We start from the raw sequence: 6743 nt of genomic DNA, 5'->3' as shown, positions 1-6743 counted from the left end.
TTTTTTTTCATTACAGTTGTACCCTCTGTCAGTAACAGAAGGCCTTGCTGCCTTCATACTCTCTGTCATCTACTGAGTCGAAGACAGCCTCTTATGCATCTTTTTGTTTTCAAGTCCCAAAAGACCACCCTCTTGCCATTCTCTTCCTCATGTTTTAAAAGTTGGTAGTACTTCTAAAGGAAAGAGAAGGTAAAAAGACTTCCTAGGGCAAGGACACACTTTTGAAATATATTTGGTAAGATATTTTCCTTTTAACTCTTTTATGGGTTTCCAGCTAAAGGAGTTAACTATGTCCAATTAAAGTTTATGCCTGGAGTGGGAGAGAAGAGGATACTGGAACCATTATCAATGTACAAATGCAATTCTTTAACTAGAAACTTCTGTTCCCGCCAGTCTTGAGGGGTTGTTATAGTTGGTGGGATGCTCATAAAGATATAATAGTCAAAACAAAACAGACAGACAGACAAAAAAAAAACCCTCTGTCAGTCTTTACAGAACTGCACTATAATGCAATTAAGAATACTGTGGAATCAGGTAAATGTATCACACATTCAAAGTGAGCTAAAACATGAATCTGTGTTCACATGTCAACAACTGTGACTGGGCCACTCTGTGCTGGTTGAGGGGTGGGAGGGCAGTACATGAGGAGGATTCCGGACTTCTGTGCAATTTTAGATCTCTGAGGCAATTGCAGTGGAAACACAATCTTTAAGGTGCCCCTTGTACAGACCTAACAATTGAAAATTCAGGATTTGCAAATGACTTGTGAGCATGCTTACAGAATAAAAAGGCAGGAAACTATCCTCTTCCACATAGTTTCAGGAAAATATCTTTTTTACAGTTTCATATCCTCCAGTATGGATTCCTATAGCTGGAATTAGTTTTGACTTAATTGATGTTTGTATTTATTAAAAGGAAAAAGGTTTTGTTTACTTGGATCTCCAAAGAGCTTAATTCCTCTGGAATGTCAACTACCATTGCCGCCAGCATAATTTTATCTTAGGTTAACTAATAGGAAACTTCAGTTTAACTATTTAAGACCCTTATTTCTATATACTTGGATAACAACTAAAATCTGCTTGAAATTAATAAATAATAAATGTCATACTTACAATGCAATGTCTATTAAAATACCTGAACCATTTTTAATATCAACTCCAATTTAAAATATTTTTAAATTTGAAAGTAAGAGGTATCATTTAAATCATCAGATTTAAGAAGTATCATACATCTTCCCGTATGCTTGTATTCACATGATGAGTTTTGAGAAAACCAAGCTGGTGACCTTTAGCAGCTTGTTTTCATGCTTCTTTTCTTTTCCTTGGTGTTTGTTTCTAGCTGCAAATGATGGATTATTATGTGTATATTACTGTCTCAAAGCCCAACAGTTGTACAATTGTTCAACTCTTCACACTTTTCCTGTATAAGATCTGTGGAATGTGTCTTTAAAGAGGGGAAAATAGAAAAATGGGGGAGGGTCTTGTGTTTTGGTGGGGTTTTTTGCTTTTTGGGTGTTTTTTTTTTTTTTTGATTGGTTGGGGTGTTTTGTTTTGTTTTGTTTTTTATTTTTTCAAAACAGGGTCTCACTATGTGGCTCTGGCCATCCTGGAACTTGTTCTGTAGACCAGGCTGGCCTCGAATTCAGAGATTCCCCCTGCCTCTGACTCTAGAGAAAAAAGGCATGAGCCACCACGCCCAGCTTAAACATGTTAAAGCAGGAAAACCTGAATGTGATGTGTGCATCTTTACCCCACATGAACTGTGTATTTGTTTTAATAAATGGAATTTTCAGATTCATTTCCTACGGGGTCACTTTCATTGCAAAGACCTGTGGTACACCTCCCACATCAGTATTGATTTAAGAGGAACCTGGAAGTACAGAATGATGGGGAGACGGGGAAAATGATTTTCTTCAGGAGTCTCCCAAATAGTAGATTTAAAGAAGAGAATCTTATTTGGAGCTGTATAGAACTCCTCTCCCTTGGTCATGTGTCTCATGTATAGCCCTTGAGAATGGAGAAATACTGGAGGGAGGGTCTTCAGAGTTCTGCAGGATGGACCAGAGAGAGAGAAAGAGAGAGAGAGAGAGAGAGAGAGAGAGAGAGAGAGAGAGAACAATTGTTATATAGAGATTTTAACTTGCTGTAGCTGCACAATAGTGCCATCCCACTCCACCCCACTCAGAGTGTGTTATTCTCTCTCTGTGTGTTTTTATTATTATTATTATTTATTTATTTATTTGGTTTTTCCAGATAGGGTTTCTCTGTGTAGCCCTGGCTGTCCTGGAACTCACTCTGTAGATCAGGCTGTCCTTAAACTCAGAAATCCACCTGGCTCTGCCACCCAGGTGCTGGGATTAAAGGCATGTGCCATCACTGCCCGGCTGTGTCCTTGCTTTTACAACTATACCAGAGAAGACAGGGCCCTCAGATTCTAGATGCAGATGCTCCTTGAAGATCTCAGTCAGCAAGGACTTCTCCCCCCACCCCCCAGGATTAGAATTGAACCTATGGTTGCATAAATGCTGGGAAAGCTCATTGAGCTAGATGCTCAGCTCTTTCCTCTGCTTTAAAAAAGCTTGAACAGGATCTTGCCATGTTGCTCGGACTGGCCCTGAACTCACTCTATAACCCAGACAGTGCTCAACTTGTAATCCTCCTGCCTCAACACCACCTCCCCCAGTAAGTGGGGTTATAGGTCTGTCCCAGCAGACCCTGCTAAAAAAGCCTTCTGATTGTCCCTCACCTTGTGCCAGGAGTAGGTATTCCTAGTGAAGAAGGAGAGGCTGGCTCCCTTAGGACTGTGTCAGCATCAGTAGCATCTCTAACCCACGGATGAAGGAGCCACATGGTGGAGTTTGTGCCTTACTGCTCCAAGTCCATCACTGTATCTCAGATGATGACCTCCTGCCTCAGAATCACCTGAGATGCATTTTAAAATGAAAGACGCTGCCCCTCCCCACCACACATGTGAACTCATATTCTCTGATGTTGACTTAACAACATGCATTCCCTTGCAAGCTGCCTGCTGTCTGACTGTCGTTCTCTAGGACATTTTGCTTTTCCTAATGCTAAAGAAAGGCACCGATTGAAAATGTTATAGGAGTAAACACAGAAAGGCAGGTGAGGATCCAGCCATCTCCTGGCCTGAGCCTCTGTCAGGAGGATGCGAGTGGGCTTTGGCTCTGTTCCTGTTTCATTTGGGCCCTCTGGGAGGATCTTCTCCAGCTCTCCTTCTTTAATAAGCCAGTCACATTTTAGACAGCACTCACAGTGACAGAGGGAATTAGAGCTGGGTCAGCTCCAATCCACAAATTGCAAATAATTTGCCAAGGGAAATCCCTTTCCCTCTGGTTCTGCCCCAAATCTACATTCTCTTCTATTTAGAATCAGGAGAGTTAGGCAGAATTGATTTCAATGAAGGGGCCCTTGGGTTCCTGGCCCTTCCTCAGGGAGAACTCCCACGGAGCTGGAAAACTGCATCCCTACCCTAAGTTACAGGTTGATGGTGTCTGGTGACCTCAAGCACATTTTGTACTCACTATCATCCCACTGCATGAGCTGAAGAATTAGAATGAGGCCCCAGGTTCCCATGTGATCTCAGCCAAGACCCCTAGACACTCCTCGCTATAAAAGTGAAAGAAGACTACTGAATTCATTTGTCTTACTGAGTGGCCAAACAGAGCCCAGTATGGTGGCCCACTCAGAAAGCAGAGGCAGAGGCAGATAGAACTAGGAGTTCGGGGCCAATCTGGTGTACAGGTACAGAGTGAGTTCCAGGACAGCCAGGGCTACACAGAGAAACCTTGTCTTGAAAAGAAAAAAAGGAGGAGGGAGGCAGATCAAATGAAAGAAAGCAGACAAGTGTCATGAAGGAAGTGTTGGCAAAGGACTGTGGCCGCGACTTGCTAGCAACCCTCGAAGACAGAAACACCAGGCAGCCCGGCTTCAGCTCCCAGCACACTTTCCTCTCTAGCCACACTCCCTGGCTCAAACCCTTAGTGGCTTGTGTCCAGATTTCTACCACACCCACTGCTATGACCACCCTCACATCCTCCCACTCTCAGCAACAACATCCAAGTGGTCTGTAATCAGGCCCCTTCGGTTACAGGTGGCAGGACAGTCACAGCTGCCTTAGAAGAGCCCAGAAGCAGGTCCACTGTACACCCAGCTGGCTCCCCGTGCTTGGTTGAGTTTTTTGTGTGCCCTGTCTGCCTCTGTGCTTCCCTCTGCAGCATCAGGATACTGTCAGCTCTGACCAGACCAGCAAGTACAGGAAAAAGGCAATGACAGTCTCATTGCCTGAAAATTTCCCTGGACCACGCCCTCACAAGCTGGACTTGGGGGTAGTCATGATAGTCACGTGGACAGAACAGGCATCCCAAGAAAACAGAACTTCTTGCCAGACCGATTGATATGGCCAGGTGTAGAACCCATGATGCTCTGCTTCAAGGTACTCCATCAGCCACATACATCCTCCTTCAAGAATCTAGAGCTTCTGGCCCTGCCTTGCCCATCTTCCTGATTCACCGAGGTTCTCTTCTCTTTCACTGCCGTGTGACTCTCAGCTTCCCAATCCCTTTTTTTCTTTATGGGCTAACCCCTTCAGGACTATCATGACCTGTGATGAGAAAAATAACTGATATAAAACAACTCTTTTGAGCAACTTCATCTTGCTCCTCTTTGGAGGCCAGTCCGAAACCCAGGCTGCCTTTGACTTTATTCTTCACCTCCGAACAAATGGTATTTTGCAGTATTTGAGGTGCTGTGTCAGAGTCAACAACATGGAGCTTGGGGGTTAACCGAGAAAATAAAAGTCAATTGTCTGTTACCAGTAACACAGGAAGCTGGGAGAAGAGCAGAGGTGGCTCCTGAACCAGAACGGGTGATGTTGACGTTAAGAGCCTACCATGTGAGACTCTTGTCTCGAGTTGGGAAACTATAACCATCTCAGGAGTCAGGAATGCCCCTTGTGGGAACTTCTCCATACTCCTTCCCCATTCTTCAGGCCACTAAGAATGAAGTTCTCCACACAGAACAATGGTCCAAAGCAGAGTGGAGGTCTTGGCTTCCTCTCCTGACCTGTGTGAATCAGTCCTTGACTTCAGCAATAATACTTCAGGGCCTGTGGGCTTCTGTAGGCTCAGTGACCAGAGACACTACACAGCTTAGGCCTGAGGAAGGGGCTTCCTATCACTGAGATCACTGCCTGATTGCCCTCTATTCTGCTTATGTGAAACTATTCGAAGTCAGCTATAAATTAACTAGATTTTAGCAATATTAAATTTTCAGCTCCTCACATGAGCTAATCACATGTTAAGTGTCCAATAGCCACACTCAGCCGGCAGCTATTATAGTGAATGGCACAGACAGAGAATATTTCTGTCAAAGCAGAGAGTCTTGTCATATTGCTATTCTGTATAGCAATGGTAACTTGCTGAGCATACTTTATCCTTGAACTCAAAATCTGACAATGTATTTAAGAATAACAAGATAAAGTCAATATTCATTCATGAGTGGAAACTATTTAGAAAACAATCTTCACCTGTACTGAACATGTCATGATTTTCTTCCTTGTCCTTAGTCCCTAAGTAATACAGTATAGTGACTCTTTAGCTAGCATTGACATGAGGTTAGGATCTACAGGTGTTCCCCAAGGAACAACTATACTGTAATAATCTATAATTGGCTACTTGGCTAGAGGTCATGGCAAGCCATATAGGCTGCAGATTATGTCATTCCTGGAAACCTCTAAGCCATGTATCATCAACTGCCTGTCACTTAGTAAAGTATAATGATAATAACCATGACAACAGTAATAGCAGTAACAATAAAACAAACTGAACATTAAGCACTTAACTGAACATCAGGCATGAGGCCCAGTATTTTGTACATAATATGCCAGTCAATTCCCACAATAATTCAAAGAGCATCATCTGTCTCCCGAAGCAGATACCTTTCGTGCCTCCTAACACATGTGTGACCCACTTCTGACTTCAGAAGCAGCTGCAGCTGAGTGTTCTCAGCAGGCTATGGCTTCCCAGAGGAAACTGGTGCCCTCCCTGTCCCCTCTATTCCCTCCTCTGGCTCCCTCCCTCCCCGCTGAGGCAGCTCTCAGCCAATGAGGGAGGAAGGGTCTGGGACAATGTCTGATGCTCCGCCCTCCAAAGGGATCTTTCTGGGTGCAGTTTCTACAGCTGACCTGAGAGTGCCTAGCTGGCTTGTCCCAATCATCTCCAAGAGTATCCAGCTCAATAACACCCTTCACTGACTTCTGCTCCTCCAATCTGTCTCCTTTTCTTACTACAGCTTTTAAAATGTATTTCTATTTTTAATTATGTATGTATGTATGTCTATGTATATATGCAGATGCTCCTAGAGGCCCCTTCGGGGTGTTGAATAATACCCTGGAGCTGGAGTTACAGACAGTTGTGAGCTGTTTAACATAGGTGCTGGGAATCGAGCTTGCGACCTCTGTAGGAGAATAGTGTTCCTGATGACTGAAAGCATCCCTCCAGCCCCATGCATCCTTTCCTCTTACTACATTTTTGCCTGCTGTGGTCATTCTCAGCACTTCCTTCTATGAAGCTCCCTCCGGTCAACCCACTGAACCAGGCCTTGACCTAGCAAGAACCCAAACAAATTCATCCTGTTTTTGTAGATAAAGAATGTGAGGTTTCAAAAGATTGGCATTCTCCCAAATAGCGGATGAGCGATGCTTACGTAGATTCATCTTTATTTCAA

Source organism: Mastomys coucha, unplaced genomic scaffold (assembly GCF_008632895.1).
Source record: "Mastomys coucha isolate ucsf_1 unplaced genomic scaffold, UCSF_Mcou_1 pScaffold9, whole genome shotgun sequence".
Classification (NCBI taxonomy): domain Eukaryota; kingdom Metazoa; phylum Chordata; class Mammalia; order Rodentia; family Muridae; genus Mastomys; species Mastomys coucha.
Note: the sequence above shows the minus strand (reverse complement) of the source record.